The sequence below is a fragment of the Muntiacus reevesi genome, chromosome 10 (genome assembly GCF_963930625.1).
Source record: "Muntiacus reevesi chromosome 10, mMunRee1.1, whole genome shotgun sequence".
Lineage (NCBI taxonomy): Eukaryota > Metazoa > Chordata > Mammalia > Artiodactyla > Cervidae > Muntiacus > Muntiacus reevesi.
Window position 1 is genome coordinate 46,412,740 of NC_089258.1, and position 25,190 is coordinate 46,437,929.

The 25,190-nt window shown below is 40.0% G+C and overlaps 1 protein-coding gene across 1 annotated transcript in view; it reads right to left on the reverse strand.

Moving 5' to 3' along the window:
- LOC136176275 (CUB and sushi domain-containing protein 1) overlaps positions 1-25,190 on the reverse strand; it is a 1,594,796-nt gene that overhangs the window by 974,194 nt on the left and 595,412 nt on the right. The gene's annotated exons all lie outside the window — the stretch shown is intronic.

Consider the following 25,190-nt stretch of genomic DNA (forward strand, 5'->3'; position numbering starts at 1 on the left):
AGTGATCTTAAAAGAAGTAGCCACCCTAATCTTTACATCAGGTAGAGTCTGAAATGTGCACTTGCTTTGAATTTCAGGTAAGTCCTTGAATAAGATGAAAACCGAGATGCACCAATTCATAAAAAGATTCTCAGTAGGAAACAGCTACATGAAAACTTAAAATGGATAATTTAGGAAAAGCGACAAGGAAAAGATCAGTAAGGTAAAATATAATACACTGAGGATACAAATTAGCATTGGAATAAATACTCTTTTGAAGAGAAATGGATCTTGTAATTTTTTCCACTTTGTAAAAAAAAATAGATGTTATTCAATTTATATAATCATCTAATACAAAATGTTATGTATATAGTAAACTGTATATATAGGGCAGACACATATTTGTAAGACAACATTTTTGAAGACACTGTAAATATTGTTCCTTCCTCTCTTTCTTCCATTTTTTCTCTCTTTTCTCCCTTCCACCCTCCCTCCCTTCTTTCCTATCACATAATCCTAGCAAAGAGTACACACTTGGCTGTCTGTGTTTGCAGACTCTATATCCATTTTGTTTTTGTTCAGTCACTCAGTCATCTCTGACTTTTTGTGACCCCATGAACTGTAGCATGCCAGGTTTCCCTGTCCTTCACCATCTCCCAGAGTTTGCTCAAACTCATGTCTATTGAGTTGATGATGCCATCCAACCATTTCATCTTCTTTAGCCCCCTTCTCCTCCTGCCCTCAAACTTTCCCAGCATCCTGGTCTTTCCCAATGAGTCTGCTCTTTGCATCCATAGATTCTACCAACAGAACATAGGAAATATACAAAAAAGATTCCCAGAAAGTTCCAAACAGTAAAACTTAAGTTTGCTGCATGCTGACAACTACATACCATTTTCATTGTATTAGTCGTTGTAAGTATTCTGGAAATAATTTAAGGTATATGATAGGATGTGTGTGGTGTTTACATACAAATATTACTATGACATTTTATATAAGGGACTTGAGCATCCAAGAAAAGTTCCAGAGTTTCAGAAAAGCATCTACTTCTGCTTTATTGAATATGCCAAAGTCTTTGACTGTGTGGATCACAATAAACTGTGGAAAAAGAGATGAGAATACCAGACCACCTGATCTGCCTCTTGAGAAATCTGTATGCACAGATCAGGAAGCAACAGTTAGAACTGGATAAGGAACAACAGACTGGTTCCAAATCAGGAAAGGAGTACGTCAAGGCTGTATATTGTCACCCTGCTTATTCAACTTATATGCAGAGTACATCACGAGAAACATTGGGCTGGATGAAGCACAAGCCATAATCAAGATTGCCGGGAGAAATATCAATAACCTCAGATATGCAGATGACGCCACCCTTATGGTAGAAAGTGAAGAAGAACTAAAGAGCCCCTTGATGAAAGTGAAAGAGGAGAGTGAAAAAGTTGGCTTAGCTCAACATTCAGAAAACTAAGATCATGGCATCTGGTTCCATCACCTCATGGCAAATAGATGGGGAAACAGTGGAAACAATGGCTGACTTTATTTTGGGGGGCTCCAAAATCACTGCAGATAGTGACTGCAGCCATGAAATTAAAATACACTCTCTCCTTGGAAGGAAAGTTATGACCAACCTAGACAATGTATAAAAAGTAGAGACATTACTTTGCTAACGAAGGTCCATCTAGTCAAAGCTATGGTTTTTTCAGTAGTCATGTATGGATGTGAGAATTGGACTGTAAAGAAAGCTGAGCATCGAAGAATTGATGCTTTTGAACTGTGGTGTTGGAGGAGACTCTTGAGAATCCCTTGGAGTGCAAGGAGATCCAACCAGTCCATCCTGAAGGAGATCAGTCCTGGGTGTTCATTGGAAGGACTGATGTTGAAGCTGAAACTCAAATACTTTGGCCACCTGATGTGAAGAGCTGACTCATTTGAAAAGACCCTGATGATGGAAAAGTTTGAAGGTGGGAGGAGAAGGGGACAACAGAGGATGAGATGTTTGGATGGCATCACCGACTCAACAGACATGAGTTTGAGTGAACTCCAGGCATTGGTGATGGACAGGGAGGCCTGGCGTGCTGCAGTCCATGGGGTCCCAGAGCGACTGAAGTGAACTGAGTATCCAAGGACTTTGTGATCTGCTGGGGAGCCTGGAGCCAGTGTATGACTGCTCTGTCAGCCCCACGGAGTCACCGCTCATCATCCTGTCTGATACCCCGCACCCCACTGCCTGCACGTCTGTTCCCTGGCCCCTTCCTGGTTTCCACGTCCAGCCCTCTCTCACCTGCCTGGGCTCGCTCCCTGTCTCCTCAGCCTGCTCTGCCCCACTTCTCAGCACTGTGCTCAGGACGAAGCATTGGGCCACAAGCTTCATGAGCCTGACTCTGCTCAGGGATGCCCCTGGGCCTCGTAGGCAGCCTGGACCTCAGTAAGGTCCCCTCTCTCCCCTCCTCGCGTGCCTGACACAACATTCCTGTGCTTGAGTCACTTATACTAACCCTCCACTCAGACATCTTCAGTAGGAGGAATGAGACTGTAATGATATACCTCTGGGCTTAGGATAATATCCAGCTTTATCATTTCAAAGAGTACAAGTAGGAAGGTAAGCTAATTTAGTTCTAGTACTATGAGGCATTTTCAAATGTAAAGTTCTAAAAATATAATATTCTATTAAAAACGGCAGCAAGCCTATAAGAAGAAAGTTTCATCGTGGTGGCAATCCAGAAGGGGCTTAGCTGACTGTTTGTTTCGCTCTGTTTGTTTTCGGCAAATAGCTGAGCCCCAAGTCCAGAAATGCTCCTTTTGTTCTCAGCAGAGCAGCAGGGAAATTTCAAGAAGAAATAAAGTCAAGGCAGGCAGAGAAAGCAAAATAATCAAGTAAAATATTAAAAAATGAGGATTATGGACAAGCTTCTCGGAAACTGAAGAATTATTTCAAACTCCATAAACATTTAATGTAAACTTAGAAATAATGTATAAAAAGTAAAATATATTAAAAATAACCATTAAAATAAACTAGATATTCTGGCCAATATTTATATATTATAGTTATATATCAATATAATGTAAGCTTTTTTTTTTTTATCTCTGGACATTAACAGTAGAACAAATGTACCAACAATTATACCTTAATATTAATTCTGCTATATATAGAGGAATTTTTTTTTTTTTTTTTTTTTTTTTGTCTAGAAGCTGAAAAATTGGGGAAGGGTATCTACTTAAGTAAGTGCTATTTAGAATTACATCATCTCCCCCCCCCCACCCCCCTGCTCCTTTTTTAAAACACATTTTGCTGAAAGAAAATGAAGTTAGGTTTGAAACTGCCAGGTAAATACTTGACTATAAAAATTAGCACCCAAAATATTTCCTAGTAAAATGCTGAATATCAATATTGAGTCCCATCACTCCATATGGTAAAAACTGTGCTCCTGGGACAGCCACATGAAGGGGTCAGAGGGCACAGATGCTAAAATAGAGTCAAGGAGTCAGACTTTGATCCTGCAGCAACTATCAGAGCAACTATTTCTTTAAATCCATTTCCTATATTGAGTTTTCACAAAATCTTGCATTTGAAAAAAAATTCCACAGCTTAAAGGAGTTTGAATGCCATCAAGTTAATCCAAGAAGAAGATAGGGTTTTTAATAAAAGATGTGTTTGAATGTACTGATTTCTGTAAGTGGGGAAAATAATTCTAACTGTAAGCAGAAATCAGAGTGCACTATGTCCCCTAAGGAATTTCACAACTTTTAAAAAGTTTCATCCCAAACTGTAGCTTGGGTATCAGTGTTGTTAGGAATGTAACCTAAAGGTATGATTCAAAATACCGAATAAAACATTATTTAGAGACATACTTTGCCATATTTCTCATAAAGAAAAATCGAAACCAACTAAATGTTTAACAACAGATAAATCATCAAATAAATTACAATGCAACCAAACCATGTGGTGATTAGCAAGCATCTGTAACACTGCTTCAGCAAATCCCTGACTCACAATATTAAATTTATAAAATGCAGGGTATACCCTGTACAGTTTCTTCTCAATTTTAAAAATTGCATAGAAAATATTCAGAAAAGAAGAACGATGTGCACACACATTTAAAATGTTCAGTTGCTAATACTAGGTAATGTTTTCTAACATGCCTTCTCTAAAGCTGTGTAGAATACTGATACCAGTGCAAGCTTTCAATTTGGCTGCCTGGATTGAAATCTGAGTTTTTGTCCGTTACATAACAAGTTCTCTTCTCTGGGCCTCAGTGTGTCTATTTATAAATGATGATAGTAAGGCTGTCATACAAAGGCGTGTTTTTTCCAGTAGTATGGATGTGAGAGTTGGGCCATAAAGAAGGTTGAGTGCCGAAGAATTGATGCTTTTGAACTGTGGTGTTGGAAAAGACTCTTGAGAGTCCCTTGGACTGCAAGGAGATCCAACCAGTCCATCCTAAAGGAGATCAGTCCTAGGTGTTCATTGGAAGGACTGATGCTAAAGCTGAAGCTCCAATACTTTAGCCACCTGATGCAAAGAGTCAATTCACTGGGAAGAGTCTGACGCTGGGAAAGATTGAGGGAAGGAGGGAAAAGGGGCAACAGAGGATGAGGTGGTTGGATGGCATTATTGACTCAATGGACAAGAGTTTGAGCAAATTATAGGAGACAGTGAAGGACAGGGAAGCCTGGTGTGCTGCAGTTCATGGGGTTGCAAAGAGTTGGACATGACTTCATGACTGAATAACAACAATTCGTAGAGTGGTTTTGAAGGTTAAATAGATCAGTAGCTGTAAAGTGCTGAAAATATGGCAGGCAAATACTAATGACTCCATAAAAATGGCTCTTTGTATTTTCTCCAACTTAGCACACAGTCATCGCTTAATGACAGGTTATTTACTTATTTTGAACATTTTACCATTGCTTTGAGTAAGACTGTTCTCCCAGGTCTACACACTGCTTTCACCAGGAGCTTAGCAGCTGCCGCAAGGGGAGAAGAGGGTCACAGAGTCTGGTGGTCAGAAGGCAGCCCCCTTCCCCAGGGTTCCACTTCTCTGGAGTGCTGGAATGAACGGGGACCCTGATCTAATGCTACTGTTTCTGCAGCCTCATCACCTGTGTTATACCTGAGACCATTGGGGGACCGTCCCCTTACATCCTTCATCCTTGGGTCCTGAAGATGCTGTGAGAAGCACTGGTTTCTGAGGTCACCCCCCTTCTCCTCAGAGATCAACACAGCTCACGTGTATGGTTCCTTCCTCTCTCCCAAGCTCCTATCAGCAAAATTTCCCACATCGCAACCACTTCTGCGGTACAATTCCCACTTCTTTACACTCAAGGAAACCAGATGTCTTTACAGGATGCTGCATCATGAAATCCTCCCTAAGGTCCAAGTTTTGTACCCATATCCTGAATGCCACTGTCCAGGACTACATGCTCACTGACCTTCACCTCATCATGACTTGTGGACCCCTTTTGTTCTTCCCCCACCCCGAAGTGCTCCAGTTGGGAGTCTCTCATCCTCAGAATCTAGCATCGTCCTCCTTGGAGTCATCTACACAATCCCTGGGGCAGCTTCACCAGTCCTTGCAGATTTTTACTTCTGGTTCACTTTCTGTGTCTCCAATGCTACATCTGACTTGCTCCTCACTGAGTTCAGTATCAAGCTAGACCATCTGACCAGTGACCTCTTGGTTCATGTGCCCCCTCTTCCAGCAACTCAGTTCCAAGGCAGTCCCTCATTCCCACCTTCATCTTCCATCTTCTCAAAACCAATAAATGATCATTTTCCAGCAGCAAAGTGGACTGCCCCATTCTCAGACCTCCATTCTCTACATTTCCAGGTCACGTCCTCAAATACCTTCACTCCAATCATTCTTGGACCCCAATGGTGCCAACACTCCCCGATTGTTCCACTTTCTCAATTCCTTTCCTCAGGCCCCTCTTTTCTCCATGTCATCCTCAGGTTTCATGGCCTTCATTTCAACCACTCCCTTGTGTTTGCCATCACTCCACCGTCAGCACCGTAGATTCAAATTGGACCAAATCCACATGGACTCCCAAGGTAAATGTGGCTGCAGAAAAAACCCAAATAGACATGCACTGATGGGTCAACCACATCCAACCTGGCTTTTAACGATGACATCCCTACTCTGTTCCCCACATCCATTCTCCACTGGGAGGAACAGTCCTCTGTTGGGAGGAAAGACCATTTTGTACTCTCTTCCTCTTCCTGCCAGCATCTCCTGCCACATCCTTAATGTGATTTTGTTTCCTATTTTTCTAAGAAAATAGAAGTGATTGAAAGGGAAATTTTATGATCTATTGTCACCATGTGTGATCACTTATTTGCGTTTCTGCCCACAAAATATCCTCCCTGGATGAGCAGTAAACACTCAACCTACAGTTAACACCTATAGCTGTGCTATTGCTCTCATCTAAGCCAAATCCCTCAACAAATGATCATTTACTCTTTTGATTGGAGAGCTGCTCTCAGCATACTTAACTTAGTCACTCAGTCATGTCCAACTCTTTGCAGCCCCATGGACTGTAGCCTGCCAGGCTCCTCTGTACATGGGATTTGCCAGGGAAGAATAGTAGAGAGGGTTGCCATTTCCTTCTCCAGGGGATCTTCCTGACCCAGGGATCGAACCCACATCTCCTGTTCTCCTGCACTGCAGGTGGATTCTGTACCACTAGCACCACCTGGGAAGCCCCATGTAAACATGTTATAATACTTCCCATTAAAAAAATAAAAAAGCGTGTTTTTTTTTTTTTTTTTTTTTTTAAGTAACTCTTTTGTTTAAGTAACTCATTTAAAAGATGCATACTCCTTGGAAGGAAAGTTTTGACCAACCTAGACAGCATATTAAAAAGCAGAGACATTACCGTGTCAACAAAGGTCCATCTAGCCAAGGCTATGGTTTTTCCAGTGGTCATGTATGGATGTGAGAGCTGGACTAGAAAGAAAACTGAGTGCTGAAGAATTGATGCTTTTGAACTGTGGTGTTGGAGAAGACTCTTGAGAGTCCCTTGGACTTCAAGGAAGTCCAACCAGTCCATCCTAGAAGAGATCAGTCCTGAGTGTTCATTGGAAGGACTGATGCTAAAGCTGAAACTCCAATACTTTGGCCATCTGATGTGAAGAGCTGACTCATTAGAAAAGACCCTGATGCTGGGAAATATTGAGGACAGAAGGAGAACGGGATGACAGAGGATGAGATGGCTGGATGGGATCACTGGCTTGATGGACATGAGATTGGGTAAACTTTGGGAGTTGGTGATGGACAGGGAGGCCTGGTGTGCTGTGGTCCATGGGGTCGCAAAGAGTTAGACATGACTGAGCGACTGAACTGAACTTTTGTTTCCACATCTATTTCCAGACTCCATATCTAGCTTTAGCTTTATTTATAAAAATCCCTTTCCCAGAAACACACCTTAACAATGTCTCTAATTGCAATCTTTAGTTTTTTCCCATCCTCAACTTAACCCAATTGAGTCAGGATTTTGTCCTCACTGGTCCACAAGAACCACTCTTCTCATGTCAGCCACACCAACAAATCCAAGGGTTAGTTCTTAGTTTTCATCTCATACAAACTCTCAACAACATCCCACAGTTATCCACTTCATCTTCTTTGAGGTACTTTTTTTGTCAATAGACTTGTAAAATTCTTATATCTTGAAGTAATTCCAAATTCACAAGAAGTTGCAATCATAGTACAGACTGATCCTGTGTACCCTCCTTCCATTTTCCACTGATGATTACATCTTACATAGGTATAGTGTAGTAACAAAAAAATGACACTTTTACAATGTGCACATATGATTTTGTTCACTAGATCCTTATATACCACACTCATGGCAGCCTCTAACCTCAAGGACATGCTTTCTCGGTTCCCTCATTATTTTGATTTCATCTCTCAATCCTTAGAACAGTGTCTGGGATTCAGTATTTGGGCCTCTTTTCTTCCTGTCTTAACTTACTACCTGGGTAGTCTCATCTAGGTTCAGTTATATGGATTTAAATAGTGTACATGTGTTGACAGTTCTCTTGCTTGAAGGTTGATTTCAGATCTTTCTTGAATTTCAGCTTTATGTATCCAACTGCCAGCCTGGCATATCTGCATGGATGTTTAAATAGCAGTCCAGATCTACTGATCCCCAGATCATATTCTTAAACTTTATTTTTCCAAGTCTGAAATTCCACAGCCTTCTCCATTTCAATAAGTGGGAAGCCCATTCTTCCAGTGGCTTAGAAAAAAAAATGGCATCATACATGAGTTTCCTGTTTCTCTCATATTCTACAACCACTGTGTCATAAAATTCTACTGGTACTTTCTTTAAGCTGTATTCTTTTGCTTGATTTTTCACTTGTTCTAGCAGCTTTATTCATAATTGATAAAAATTGGAAGCAGCCAAAATGTCCTTCAATAGCTTGAAAGTGAAAGTGTGAGTTACTCAGTTATGTCTGACTTTTTGCAACTCCATGGACTGTAGCCTGCCAGGTTCCTTTTCCATGAGATTCTCCAGACAAGGATACTGAAGTGGGTTGCCACTTCCTTCTTCAGTCTATTTCTGAATAATATCCTGTTATATATGCAACAGAAATGGCAACCCACTTCAGTATTCTTGTTCCCATTTCCTTCTTCAGTCTATTCCTGAATAATATCCTGTTATATATGCAACAGAAATGGCAACCCACGCCAGTATTCTTGCCTGTACAAATCTCATGGACAGAAGAGCCTGGTGGGCTCAGCTAAGATGGAGTCCCAAAGAGTTGGACACAACTTAGTGACTAAATAACAAACAACATTCAGAAATATAAGGAAATGAACTGCCAAGTTATGAAAAGACACAATAGCCTTAAATGCATACTGTGAAGAGAGAGGCACCTACATTTTGTATGGCTTCAACTATATGACATTCTGAAAAGGTACAACTGTCAGGTCAGTCACACAGTTGTGTCCAACTCTTTGCTACCTCATGAACTGAAGCATGCCAGGGTTCTCTGTCCTTCACCAACTCCTGGAGCTTGCTCAAACTCATGTCCATCAAGTCATGTCCTATCCAGATTGAAGTAGGCCAGAAAGAAAAACACCAATACAGTATACTAACACATATATATGGAATTTAGAAAGATGGTAATGATAACCCTATATGCAAGACAGAAAAAGAGACACAGATGTATAGAACAGACTTTTGGACTCTATGGGAGAAGGCAAGGGTGGAATAATCTGAGAGAACAGCATTGAAACATGTATATTATCAAGTGTGAAACAGATCGCCAGTCCAGGTTGGATGCATGAGACAAGTGCTCGGGGCTGGTGCACTGGGATGACCCAGAGGGATGGGATGGGGAGGGAGGTGGGAGGGGGGATCGGGATGGGGAACACATGTAAGTCCATGGCTGATTCATGTCAATGTATGGCAAAAACCACTACAATATTGTAAAGTAAATAGACTCCAACTAATAAAAATAATTGGGGAAAAAAATAATAAAGTCTGTCAAAGTTTCCATTGTTTCCCCATCTATTTGCCATGAAGTGATGGGACCAGATGCCATGATCTTAGTTTTCTGAATGTTGAATTTTAATCCAACATTTTCACTATCCTCTTTCACTTTCATCAAGAAGCTCTTTAGTTCTTCTTCATTTTCTGCCATAAGGGTAGTGTCATCTGCATATCTGAGGTTATTGTTAGTTCTCCTGGCAATCTTGATTCCAACTTGTGCTTCATCCAGCCTGGCATTACACATGATGTACTCTCCATATAAGTTAAATAAGCAGGGTGACAATATACAGCCTTGACATACTCCTTTTTCTATTTGGAACCAGTCTGTCATTCCATGTCCAGTACTAACTGTTTCATCTTGACCTCTATACACATTTCTCAGGATTCAGGTCAGGTGGTCTTGTATTACCATCTCTTGAAGAATTTTCCAATTTGCTGTGATCCACACAGTCAAAGGCTTTGGCATAGTCAATAAAGCAGAAGTAGATGTTTTTCTGGAACTCTCTTGCTTTTTCAATGATCCAGTGGATATTGGCAATGTGACTTTTTGTTCCTCTGACTTTTCTAAATCCAGCTTGTACATGTGGAAGCTCACAGTTCATGTACTGGTGAAGGCTGGCTTGGAGAATTTTGAGCATTACATTGCTAGCATGGGCTACTGCTAAGTCACTTCAGTCGTGTCCAATGGATGGAGGAGCCTGGTAGGCTAGCATGTGAGATGAGTGCAATTGTGTAGGAGTTAGAACATTCTTTGATATTTCCCTTCTTTGGGATTGGAATGAAAACTGACCTTTTCCAGTCCTGCGGCCACTGCTGAGTTTTTCAAATTTCCTGGCATACTGAGTGCAGCATTTTCACAGCATCATCTTTTAGAATTTAAAATAGCTCAAATAGAATTCCATCACCTCCACTAGCTTTGTTCGTAGTGATGCTTCTTAAGGCCCACTTGACTTTGCATCCCAGGATGTCTGACTCTAGGTGAGTGATCACACCATCATGATTATCTGGGTCATGAACGTCTTTTTTGTATAGTTCTTCTGTGTATTCTTGCCACCTCTTCTTCATATCTTCTGCTTCTGTTAGGTCCATACCATTTCTGTCCTTTACTGTGCCCATCTTTGCATGAAATATTCCCTTGATATTTCTAATTTTACTGAAGAGATCTCTAGTCTTTCCCATACTATTGTTTTCCTCTATTTCTTTGCATTGATCAGTGAGGAAGTCTTTCTTATCTCTCCTTGCTATTCTTCAGAACTCTGCATTCAAATGGGCATATATTTTCTTTTTTCCTTTGCCTTTCACTTCTCTTCTTGACTCAGCTATTTGTAAGGCCTCCTCAGACAACCATTTTGCCTTTTTACATCTCTTTTTCTTGGGGAAAAGACAGAATAGCCTTAAACACATATAGTGAAGAGAGAGGAGCCTATATGTTATATGACTTCAAGTAAATGACATTTTGAAAAGGTACAACTACAGACAGAGTAAAAAGATTAGGGGTCACCAAGGGGTTAGGGTGGAGAGAGAAATGAACAGCTGGAGCACAAAGGATTTTAAAGGTGGTGGGACCATTCTACATGATACTGCAGTGGTTGATAAATGGCATTATGCATTTATCAAAATGAATTGATATTATTTCATCAGTTGTAATGAAAGTACCATACTATTGTAAGATATTAATAATAGGAAAGGCTTTGCAGGGGGCAGAAGAATTCATATACAGGAATGCTATTTTCCTGCTCAAATTTTCTATAATCTTAAAACTGCTCTAAGAAATGAAGTCTATAAGTTTTGTTTTTTGTTTTTTTCCAATGTAATGCTAAAGAATCAGAATGAGAGGATAAAGAATGCCCTGAGCCAGAGGCAGGAGGGAAATCTGACAACCACGAGGTCCTCAGAGAAGTCTCCTTGAAAAGCTGACCTTTCTAATCTGTATTCTGAATCCAAATGCATCTTGCAATGTCCACTGCTGCATCATTGTGAAAATGATGTTTCACTCAGTCAAGTCTGACTCATTGCAAACCCATGCGCTGTAGCCCTCCAGGCTCTTCTGTCCATGGAATTCTCTAGGCAAGAATACTGGAGTGGGTAGCCATTCCCTTCTCTAGGGGATCTTCCTGACCCAAAGATCAAACGCACATCTCCTGCATTGGCAGGTAGATTCTCTACTGTCTGAGCTACCAGGGAAGACCCACTGCTCCTATTACCTCTCAAAATAGCATCATCTCTTGCCTTGAAGATTGGAGTAGTTTCTGAATAGGTTTCCCCATTCCACCCTTCCCACCAGACATTCTTCGCTCAAAAGAGCAGCAGAGTGAGCCTCTTAAATTTGAAATGCAATGATGCTGCTTCTCTCATCAAAACCCTCTGATGTCTTCCCATACTTCTTGTATAATGGTCCACAGGGTCCCAGCATCTCTCAGCATCCAACCCTCTGACCTTTTCTCCCACAGCCAGGCCGCTGTCCAGTCCGCTCCAGTCATCCTGGCTTCTGCATTGCTCTTCACTCACGCTGTGGTTGCTCAGGATCAAAGTCCTGGCTGTTCCCTTGATCTCGACCATGCCCTCAACATTTTCATGTCGTTTAATCTCTCACCCCCACGAGGGGGCCAAATATTGCTGTGTTGGCCAAAGACAGTGGTTTCTCCAGTGCTGACACCAGGACTGTCTTGGGCAAACCAAGCAGTCGTCACCAGAGCTCAATCAGAGGTCACTGTCTCAGTGGATGCGTCTGTCAGCATTTATGTAAACAATTATTACAATTGGGTATGTGACATATTGATTTATTTTTACTCATTTGTGTTTTGATTTATGTGGTCGACCTCTACCCATGTGGGCTTACCTTTGGCTCAGCTGATAAAGAATCCGCCTGGAATGCAGGAGACCTGGGTTTGATCCCTCGGTTGGGAAGATCCCCTGGATAAGGGAAAGGCTACCACTCCAGTGTTCTGGCCTGGAGAATTCTAGTCCATGGAGTCACAAAGACTTGGGCACAACTGAGCGACTTTCACTTCTCCCCATGAAGATATGGCAGTTGGGGCTTTTCTTGTTCTGTCCGCTTTGTAGACCCAGCGAAGAACTTATGAAAGCAGACTACGGCTTATGGCCCACATGCAGCCTGGTTTCTATTATTGTAAATAGACCCCAGGCTGCATGTAGAAACAGTCATGCCTGTTTGTTTAGGTAGTCACTGGAGACTTCTGCTCTAAAATTACTGACTACAGTAGCTGAAACACAGACCATATGGCTTGAAATACATGAAACATTTACTTTATGGCCCTTGACAGAAAGAGTCTACTGACCTGACTGTTAAATATATCTGACATCTTGTCTGTCCTGCATAAATGTTTCTTAAATGAACAAATACAAATAGACAGCAGACATAGTCTACTGGAAATCAAAAAACAAACCAACTTTGGGGCATCATTTTCATGCTATTAAATCCTCAGCAAATTAAAAGGAAATGCTAACATCAAATCCAAGAGTAATTGTAGTAAAAATACGTGTGGCATGGAAATTTGCTCAGCAAGTTTGCAAAGCATAAATAACATCCCGAGAATTCTTTCCTTAGGAAATAATTAAACGGAAAAAACAAAAGCAATGCTATATATACAGAGACACTAATTATAGCATTATGTGTAGAAGCAAACACTGGAAACACTCATTATGTTAAATTATGGGGAGAGAGAGAACTATTAATTTGTATAATATTGAGGATATTGAGAAGAAAATGCTGTCAATTAAAACTGAAATGCTTATGACTTAATACCAAGCTTAAAAAGAAAACCAACATGTACTATGTTCTATGACTTTAGCCTCTGAGAGTTTCAGAGGATGAACTGATTTCCTTTGGTTTCCACTTTTGTTCCATTCTAGCTTGTCAGTAATAATGATTTCAATGATAGTGGCTATTATTGGTCCTGAGTACTTCCAGCATCTCATGTAATCTTTACCAGTCCCATGAGATTTAAAGTGTTAATTGTATTAATCTAGATGCACACACACACACACACATGCACACACACACACGTGCACACACATGTGCACGCATACACACATGCACACATGTGTGCGCACACAAACACACATGCGCGCACACGCACACACACATGCACACGCACACACACATGCACACACACACACGCACACACATGTTCCACACTGAATCACTTTGCTGTACTTGAAACCAATACAACATTGTGAATCAACTATATTAAACTAAAAAAAAAAAGGCAGCATGAACCCAATTCAACAGATTCCCAGGCAGAGGCTTTGCAAATAGCTTGTCCAGGATGTCTTAGCTAGTAAGAAAACAGGGTGCTTGCTAGTAAACACATCCATCACTGCCCATCACAAGGAATGGCATTTCCTTGGACAAGTATTAATTTGGGCACTAGACAACTTCAGTCCTACAACCTATGATGGCACTTACATGAGAAAAAATCTTGGAAAAATACTGCAATTTGAGCCTTAAAATAACTGGTATAAAAAAAAAATAACTGGTATAGAGGCACTTACAATTATGCTTTAAAATGTTAGATTGTATTCAGTGAGATAATGTTTAAAAAAAAGTGCTCATCAGAAAGCCTTGTAGCATTGTGAAATGCAAAGCATGCACACCAGATTTACTATAAAAACACTGACATATATTTTCAACATTTTTAAAAAATTGGTAAGACTTAGAGTTGTTTATTCAGAGAAGGCAATGGCAACCCACTCCAGTGTTCTTGCCTGGAGAATCCCAGGGATGGCGGAGCCTGGTGGGCTGCCATCATTGGGGTCACACAGTCAGACACGACTGAAGCGACTTAGCAGAGTTGTTTATTACCTGGTATATATAGATAAGTGCTGAAAATTAAACTCCCCAAAGCCGTCCACACTTAATACAGAGCTGTGTTTCTTAAATGAAGACTATCCCATTCAACCTAATTTTGCAATGCCTGGTCCTGACATAATGAATCATTTAAGATTCATTTTTACAATGTTACCTCTGTAACATAACTGATAAAAACACAGCTGTGTTTTAAATATCACAGAATCTATTGACACCCACAAAAAAGCATGACTTCTCTCCCTCCCTGCCTCCCTCCGGCTATATGTTCTCCCAGAGTTTCTCTTCCCCATCATCACTAGCAGCACAATGTCTGCAATTAAAAACTTTGAGTGACATTTCATAAGGCACTGGCAAGTGACATATTGTCATTTCCAGTCACATTATGTAAGGCTTATCAATTAAAGAAATTTGCAGCTTTAGGCAGCTTTAAATGAAACACGGCATCCATTATTTAGCATGTTTTATAAAGGGTATTGCTAAGACTGCTCCTGGCACTTTATTTCGTGGCATCTCTGCTTGCTATTATTCATTCTTCCAAGGAAATACAACTGTCATGAAATGGATAAAAATCCATCAACTCTCTAAAACAAGCAAAACAGCTGCCACATCTTGTACTCTTTCAAACTATCACGTAACAGTGACAATGGGTTTTGACACTTTTCAGTGAATATTTATCTCAAATGCATGTGCTGAGACAGAGTAACAAGGTGACAGCCTCAGTGAGTAAATAGCTATAGACTCTGATAATAATTCATTTACAGTTATTTTTCAATGGTTTGCAGGTCATGCTTCTCAACACAGCAAAAGAGAAACAGCAAACACACCTGTCCTTATACGCCCCAAGCAGGAGGCGCTGTGTGAGACCTGCCTTTGCGCCCACTGTCTCTGCAGCTCTGGACAGCATCCCTCACACTGCACAGGCTTAGGTTCCTTATCTGCAAGTTCTGAGGATTAATATTAAACTTGAACACTTCCGGACAGGATAACATCAAATAATGCACGCCAAGTTCCTAACACAACACCTGCCACAGAGGTGTGGTCTGAATAAAATGCTGAGCTTACATGTCTACACTTCCCCGTGACTTTTCTTGACTAATTCTTAGTGGGTGAAAAAAGACTCTGCTGGCTGAAAATGGAAAATAAGGAGGGAAGGATGATCGACCAGCCAAGGCGGTTCGTTTCCTGCTTCAAGTGTTTAAGTCCATTTCAAGTGGAGCCAGAGAACCCCTTGTCTCAGGTACTGGGAGTCCCATGACCAGCAGCATCCTTCAGGCCTCACCTTTCTGCCCCTAAATAAGGATTCCTGGGAGGACAAGTTGGGGGTAGGGGGGATGTAGGGCTGCAGTGGAGAAAGGGGAGAGAGAATAAACCTAATGCAAAGAGAGCCTTTTTCAAGAGGAGGATTACCTGGCTGGGAGCGGACCCCTGCCTGCCTCCTTTGCTCCAAGACTGACCAACTCTATAAAGAAATAGCTAATAAGATGGATAAAACTGGAGCCCATTATACAGAGTGAAGTAAGCCAGAAAGATAAAGACCAATACAGTATACTAATGCATATATATAGAATTTAGAAAGATGGTAACGATAACCCTATATGCAAAACAGAAAAAGAGACACAGATGTACAGAACAGATTTTTGGGTTCTATGGGAGAAGAAGAGGGTGGGATGTTTCGAGAGAACAGCATGGAAACATGTATATTATCAAGGGTAAAACTTATCACCAGCCCAGGTTGGATGCATGAGACAAGTGCTCAGGGCTGGTGCACTGACCCAGAGGGATTGGGTAGAGAGGGAGGTGGGAGGGGGGATCAGGATGGGGAATACATGTAAATCCATGGCTGATTCATGTTAATGTATGACAAAACCCACTACAATGTTGTAAAGTAATTAGCCTCCAACTAATAAAAATAAATGGGGAAAAAAAAAAAAAAAAGAAATAGCTGTAGCCAATTACATCCAGCCTTCAGAGTAAACTATGAGAAAGGTCCTCCAGCCAAGCATCCCTCTGTGGACATGAGGCTCCCCTGAGCTGCGCTGATGCATCCAGTTCTTCATCTGAGAGCCCCAAGACTGTGGTTGGTGTCACCCCACCCAGCCCACAGAAAGCCACCCCTGCCGCGGCGTCCACAACATGGAGACAGGTGGTCACGCCACCCTGCTGCCATCCGCCTGCCTTTCTGTTTCTCCTTTGCGGCTCGTGATCTCTGAGGGGCCTGCAGGCCGGCCAGACACCTCCACCCGCACCGCAGGAGGAGCAAGCGGAGAAGCCGGGAGGGTGCGGGGCCCAGAAACGTCCTTCCCCGGAGGAGAAAACCGGGTCACACGCGGCTTTCCCCAGAGCAGGGGTTACAGTCTCCCTTCCCCTCCCCAGACTCCTCGGGGCTCAAGGAATGATTTGTCAGGAAGAAAATATCTGTTTGTTCAATCCAATTTCAAAAATTTGTGCTCCAGTGAAGGCATAGGTCTCTTCTTTAAAGAAACCTATTTTTATTCTTTCTTTTAAATTAAAAGGGAACAGACCGAGCATTGCAGGGACTGATGGAGTAAGATCCCAGGTCACAGTTCAGCCTCTCCCACTTACAGCTGCGTGACCTCATGCCTCTGCGCTGGAAACTCTTTGCATGAAATACAAGACCAACAAGAACACCTAACTTGCAGGGATATGAAAGAAAGTGAAAATGTTAGCCGCTCAGTCATGTCTGATTCTCTGTGACCTCGTGGACTGTACCCTCCAGGCTCCGCTGTCTGTAGGATTTTCCAAGGCAAGAATATTGGACAGGGTCACCATTCCCTTCTCCAGGGGATCATCCTGACCCAGGGATCAAACCCAGTTCTCCTGCATTGCTGGCAGATTCTTTACCATGAGATACCGGGGGAGCCCGGAACATGGTGAACATTAAATACAAAGATATTTGTAAAGCATGTGAATGATACCTGATGTCCTATTACTGATATATGTTTAACTATCATCACATCTTTTTCTTCAAAATCTGCATTTTGAATGACCAAGCAGTAATGTCTTACCATTTGATAATTGATGCTAGCCCATGTATTCCTCTGGGGCTTCCCAGGTGGCGCTAGTGGTAAATAGCCTACCTGTCAATGCAAGAGATGGAGGAGACATGGGTTCGATCCCTGGGTTGGGAAGATCCCTTGGAGAAGAGCATGACAACCACTCAAGTATTCTTGCCTGGAGAATTCCATGGGTAGAGAAGCCTAGTGGCTTACAGTCCATGGGGTCACAAAGAGTCAGACATGACTGAAGCGACTTGTCTTCTTCTTTTTTTTAAATTAATTTATTTTTTATTGAAGGATAATTGCTTTATAAAACTTTGCTGTTTTCTGTCAAACCTTATTAAAAATACTTTGAACCTGATTTATTAGACCCTTAAGAAAAATGAATCTAGAGATAATCTCCATCTGACTATTTACATCTATATTTTTGATACTATCATGCTATTTATACACTCATGTGTATCTCCATGCATGCTGGATATGTGATTTTTGTCTCATTATTGCAATCCACATAGTGGCATGTGAAACACAATGGCCTGTCCTGACATAGACTCACCCTTCAGTAGGTGCGCACTCCTTTTCTGAGTCTCTATTGATTTTCTCTTCTTAAATTAGCCTGGTAGTCTCTCTTTTTTTTTTAATTCTAAAGAACTCCAATAAAGCATAAAAAATTTGCTTAAGAGCCAGTAGCAGTAAGATCATATAATTTATACAAATTTACTTTCAGTTTTTTTTCTTGTGATTTGTCTCCTATCTGAAATCTGAAATCTGAATTTGTTTTCAGGACTGGAAGGGGGAGAAGATAGAGATATTAATTATAACAGCTAATGCATACAGAATTTCACTGTGTTGATGTCTCTTTAAGGATTTTATATGGAATATTTCATGTCAACTTTCCAACAAACCTAGGAAATAGGAACTATTATACATGGAGGAAAACGGAGAAGAGAGAGAAAATAACACTGCACAGCCCATAAACCTCATGCTATATCATCCATGTTCCATTCACCTTCTTTATGCTTTAAAGACTTTGCAGGCTGTTTTGCATATGCCATTTCATCTCCATACCAACACTGAAAATATCATCTTTCCAAAAATCTTTGCTTGTCTGTTGACATTACTGGGTATGTGATCTCTGGAGCAGGTTGTTGTGTGGACATTTTGCTGTAGTACATGCAATAGTTTACAGATGGGAAAGAAATGTAATAGAGGAATCCAATGTACTTACGGTAGCATAGACTGTAACCGCTATCTTTCAGAACTGAACCTATTAATAGATTGTTTTCTCCCTAGAGCTCTCTTAATTTTATTCTTTATGTATCTTGAGCCACACATGCATGAAACTGTTTTCAATTCTCTGCCTACTCCACTAACTAATCAGCCTCACCTTCAAAGTTTTCCATACTCTTCATTCATTAGATCCCAGTACCATTTCTTCCCAAAGTAAGACAGCATCTGAAATGAGGTTCTTTTTGAGAAACCTGTTTGGATTAATGCAGAACTAGGCTCACCCTTATCTTCTGCCTAAAAGTAATTGTGAAAATAGACTTCTCCCGTCTGCTGCTATTTAGCTCAAATCTGTCTCAGCAACTGCTAAGAAGCTAAAAGGAAGGATTCCAATCAGACAATGGCATAGATTCGTATATTTCAGATCCATTTTCTTATGAGTCCTTATCATGAAACTACCACTGTCTACTGAAACCTACATCATAAGTAAAACGTACGCATAGCACGTGGACTCTGCATACATTAGCAACTGCTGTGGAAGGAAAACAAGAAAACTAAAATTCCTCTGCTTGCTATGTCTGAGTCCTCTGAAACAACAGATACTAGCATACATAGCTAACAAGAACTTGAAATGTGGTTATTTCACCTTGAGAAATGCTGTAACTGTGAATTACATGCCAGGTTTTGAAGACTAGTATGGAAAAAAGTTCAAACTACTTCATTAATATTTTATACTGATATCATTTTGAAATGGTCATATTTGGGCTATGCTGGGTTAATAAAATGTATTTTTAAAATTAAACACACCAGTTTGTTTTTACTTTATCAATGTAGTTATTAGGAAGTTTTGATTACACAGTTGGCTCTCACTTTTGGATCATGTTATGTTTCTAGCAAACTGCGCTGATCTAAATACTGAAGAGTTAGTCACTCAGTTGTGTCTGACTCTTTGCAATCCCGTGGACTGCAGCCTGCCAGGCCCATCTCTTTGTGGAATTTTCCAGGTAAGAATACTGGAGTGGATAGCCATTTCTTTCTCCAGAGGGTCTTCCCAACCCAGGGATTGAACCTGGGTCTCCCACATTTCAGGCAGATTCTTTACCATCTGAGCCACCGGGAGAGCCTCTAAATATTGAGGACCTGGAGTTTTTCTTGGGCAGGCATGTCAAGTTGAACAGCCCCGAGCCCCTGCCTGAGTTGAGAACATGCGTTATTGAATGCATCTAGTTTTCTTGCTGTTATTTTCAAACCCTTTTATGTTTCTCATCTAAATATACATAACTGCACATACAGAAACAGGACACCTTTGTAAAGACTAGAAGATACAGTCGGGACAATAACCAATAATGAGGGAAGATTAGAAAAGATACAGACATTTAGGTGCAAACTCAAGGAAAAATGAAGAAGAGGGAAACACGGCATCTCCAGAAGGAGACGGTCCAAGTCCTCATCCTTGAAAGAAGTCAGCTTGATGCTGCTCTCCTGTTGAAGGGGATCGGCTTTAAGTACATCTGGCTGGCCTCCCACTTTATCATGCGTTCACTTTACTAAATACATAGTTATATCCTTTTTCTCTAAAGAGCACCATGTGACTCTAGAAAAGATACACAAATTTAAGTGCCATTGTTCAAGTTAAATGCTGCCACTTGGAGCTGTAATGTAAATTTTTCAACACTAGCAAATGCTTCAGGGCTGTTACTGTTAGTAGTACTATTAAGAGGAATCCTCAAGCAATTTCTGGAACAAAATAACCAGAATGCTGGGGAAGCAGAAATTAGACTCATTTTATTTTTGAAAATTATCTAAGTCCACATTGCTGAAATTAATTTATCTCTTCCAGATATACCATATCTACACATTTATAAGAATCAGATCTTTGATTTTTTTTTAAGATCCAGTTATCCAACATCAAAGACAAACTGTGTTGTACTTTTGGATTTGTTTCATAAAATAATTATATCAAACTTAATTCCCTTTGAAATGTTACAACCCAAGCATTGAGAAAAGCAAAATTTAAGCATAAATTTAATAATCTATGACACAGAAGAGATTGATCATTTAAAAAGCTCTGTGATAGAGTTGGGATTTAATAAATTGATGACAAGATAGGAAAATATTATGAGCTGAATGTTATGTCAACTTTAACCTTCTGAGTTTTACAAGCTGGGAAATTAGTAAAGACCCTCCGATTAAGAAGGAAATGCTTGGGAGATATGAGGAAAATGGAAACTGGCATAATTGCTGTTAACATTTACTTTTTCATTTTCTTGTTTATAATAACTCCTCATCAGATGCCTAGCACATTTCTATTCATCAACTAGATGTTGGGATGGGGGATTAAATATAGCATTAAGGGCACATGGCTATGGATTAGGGCAACTTATAAGGTTCAGAGAAAGCAAAGATATAGTCACAAAGTTTTTATGACTGTAAATGATCTCCTGGAAGGTTAAAAACTCATTGAGGAAATACTGTTAAGACATAGGTTAAAATATAAAATGCCAACGAAATAAATGCTGAAGACAAAGGGACTTGTGTTTTCTTATAGCAATTTAAAGTAATTAGCCTCCAACTAATAAAAATAAATGAAAATATATATATATATAAAATAAAATCACTAAGCTCAAAAAAAAAATAAAAAAATAAAAACGGGTTGTGATGGTTTTTTAAAAAGTGACTAAAATTTAAAAAAAAAAAAAAAAAAAGTGACTAAAATTTGGACTCAAGTGTGAACCTGACAACTAAGTAAAATTTATGGCTCTAAGGGAGATGAAAGGGAAAACTTTGTAACAGGAAAAAATGAATGCTTAGATTTCTGGTGGTGAACTGGTAAGGGACTCTTCAGGAAGAAACCTTTCCCGGTAGCATTTGCTGGTTTCCCGTGTCAGCATGGGGGGAGGGCAAGGGGGTGAGAGGAACGCAGCTCCTGGGAGATGCATGCAATGGCCTTGGGGGAGTCAACCCAAGCAAAGCATCGTGTGATGGAGAAAAAGGCACAACATCTGTGTCTCGGACACTAACAAGCAAATTCCAGGAGACAGTGAAGGACAGGGAAGTCTGGCATGCTGCAGTCCAGGGGTTTGCAAACAATCAGACATGACCGAACGACTGAACAAATGGGACACTAAGAGATGTCAGTGGACGAGTCAGTTAAGACAAGGGAAGGTAGCATCAGCGCAGCTCTTTGAAGAGGTTGCACTTAGTTCTTACTGAGTCACTGAGGTGGTCTCACTGGGAGAGGAATGGGTTGATGATGGAGACGTGTGTGTTTGTTTGTTTGTTTTTGTTTGTTTTTCGTGTGGGGAGTGGGATTAAGGAGGAGAATGTAGGGTGGAGGCAGACATTCTAGACACGGAGTCATTTAAGCAACATGAAGCAGGTCTGGGTGAGAAGGAGAAAAGTGCCCGGGATGGGAAAGTTGGAGAGTGAATGGTGACGCATGAAAGGCTGACAGAGGAAGAGTGGTGAGCAGGAGAAAACAGAGACTCTAATGTTTCACAGAGTTAATGGGGAGTCCAGAGACACAAGGGGAGACAGAAGAAGAAAGTGCACATTTAGGATACCCACATGGCAGCGTCCTCAAATGGGGTCACTGAGTCGAGGGAAATCAATGAAAAGATGAAGGTGGAGATTCTGGATTTTGAGGGCATCACCCTTTAGACAATAGGAGATAGAAAATAATAGCAGTAAAGGAAAAAAGAAGTGAGAGATAATAGATCTGAGGAAATGCAAAGAAATGAGCGTTTCAGGAAGAACGATGGATGGGGTATAAGATGCCCTTGACAGGAATTTCTCTAGGACACAGCAATGGTTTGAAAATGGTGTATCTGAATCCCAACCACTATCAGCTGGAATATCTTAAACAAGTTATTTTCCCATCTAGCCCTGAAGTGCCTCATTTGTAAAGTAATTATTTAATAAAATATGTTTTTATTAAAACATATTTTTATATTTCATTATTTTATTTTATTATAAAATATTTTATTATAAATTTTATTTTAAAATTTTATTTTAAATAAAAAATAATATTTTATTATAAAAATAAAATATTTAATAAGTTTAAAAAATAATAAAATTATTTAATAAAATAAATTTAATAAAATACGTTTAAACAGGAATGCCTCACTCATAATAAGTAACCACCGTATACCAGTTAGAAGTTGTAGTTTTTGTGGCACCAGTAGTAACAACACTAGTAGTGTTAGCAGTGATAGAAGCAGCAGTAGTAGCCTGCCACTTGTTTAGCTGCTCAGTCGTGCCTGACTCTTTTTGTGACCTCATGGACAAGAGCCCATCAGGCTCCTCTGTCCATGGGATTATCCAGGGAAGAACACTGGAATGGGTTGCTATTTCCTTCTCCAGGGGCTCTTCCCCACTCAGGGGTCAAACCACCACCTCCTGCATTGGCAGGCAGGTTCTTTACTACGGAGCCGCCGGAGAAGCCCCAGTACACCACTACTAAGATAACTGACATCAGAAACATCTCATGAGACTGCCACACTTTACAGAGATAAAGAACAAAATAGAAAAGTATTCATTATGGAATATCACTCAGCTATAAAAAAGAATGTATTCGAGTCAGTTCTAGTAAGGTGGATGAAACTATAGCCTACTATATAGAGTGAAAGAGAAACATCAATACAGTATATTAATGCATATATATATATATATATATATATATATATATATATATATGGGATTTAGAAAGATGGTATCAATGATCTTATATGTAAGGCAGCAAAAGAGACACAGATGTAAAGAACAGACTTTTGGACTATGTGGGAGAAGGCAAAGGTGGGATGATTTGAGTGAATAGCACTGAAACATGTATATTACAAGATGTAAAATAGTTGACCAGTGCAAGTTCGATGCACGAAGCAGGGAACTTAAAGCCAGTGCTCTGGGAATACCCAGAGGGATGGGGTGGGGAGGGGGGTTCAGGATGGGGACACATGTGCACCCATGGGCAATTCATGGAAATGTATGGCAAAGACCACCACAATATTGTAAAGAAATTATCCTCCAATTAAAACAGGTAAGTTAATTAAAACAGAGAAAAGTATTCATTAAATAGCATACACTAAAACATAAACATACTGATGGAAACAATGCACTTTGATATGACTTAAAGCTGTGAATTTGCCTGCTTACATACACAGATTAAAAGTCAGACATGGCTCTTGTAATAAACTCTAATGGAAAAAGAATGAAAATATATAAATATATACAAATAGATATAACTGAATCCTTTCACCATACACTGGAAATTAATACAATGTTTTATATCAAACATACTTCAATTCTAAAAAGGCAGTCATAAATTTGAGTTTTAACTCATCATGTACTATCTTTGGAAACTTTGGAAAATTAAAATTGTGCTTCTTCATCTGTGAAATGAGCATGAACATTCATTATTTCACTGAGGTCTTATGAGAATTCAGTGATTTGATTCAGGTAAAACACTCTACACACTTTCTGAATTACATTAAGGCATCAATAAATGTAAGCTAGGTGGACTACTGTCCATAGGGTTGCAAAGAGTCAGACACAACTGAGCATACACACAAATGTAAGCTACACTATTATTTTCTACACCATAAGGTGAATATCTCCTAGAAAAGTCAAAACCTAAGACTAAAAGTATGTTCTTTCCAAAAGTTACTGGATCAGGAAATTAATGTCACAGAAAAGGCTGGAAATCCAAGGTTTCTAAAAAGAAACCGAGTCCAACCTTGCATCAAACCATGAAGAGGAATACTTGGACTAGAGCATTCCTTTATGGTCTGTCTCCAAAGACCAAGAGTGTTGAAACAGCCTTTTTGTGATATAATTTAATTATCAAGGAACATCTGCCATTTTTAATGAGAAAAAGATAAAAAAAAAAAAAGAAGAAACTTCAAAGAAGATCAAAAGGAAAAAAAATGTGTGTACTAAATCTTCGAATGCTATGAAGATAAGGGATAAAAATGTGCAGAATTCCACAGAATTTCAGAAATAGGATGAAGAAAAATTTTGGTATTTAAGGAACACATCTGTATTTGCTACTGACTTTATAGGGTCCAGTCATGGTGTATTCTTGATGAGGGCAAAAAAGGAAAGTAAAAAGCCTGGCTTAAAACTCAACATTCAAAAAACTAAAAGGCATCATGGTCATTTAGTACCATCCAGTACCATCACTTCATGAAAAACAGAAGGGGAAATGTGGGAGCAGTGACAAATTTTCTTTTGGGGGGATTCAAAATCACTGCATACAGTGACTGCAGCCATGAAATTAGAAGACACTTGCTCTTTGGAAGGAAAGCTATGACAAACTTAGACATGTAAATCCATGGCTGATTCATGTCAATTTATGGCAAAAACCACTACAATATTGTAAAGTAATTAGCCTCCAACTAATAAAAATAAATGAAAAAAATTCTACCATTAAAAAAAAAGCTTATTAAAAAGCAAAGATCTCACTTTGCTGACAAAGATCTGTATAGTCAAAGTTATGCTTTTTCCAATAGCCATGTACAGGTGTGAGAGTTGGACCATAAAGAAGGCTGAGCATCAGAGAATTGATGCTTTTGAACTGTGGTGTTGGAGAAGACTCTTGAGAGTCCCTTGAACTGCAAGGAGATCCAACCAGTCAATCCTAAAGGAAA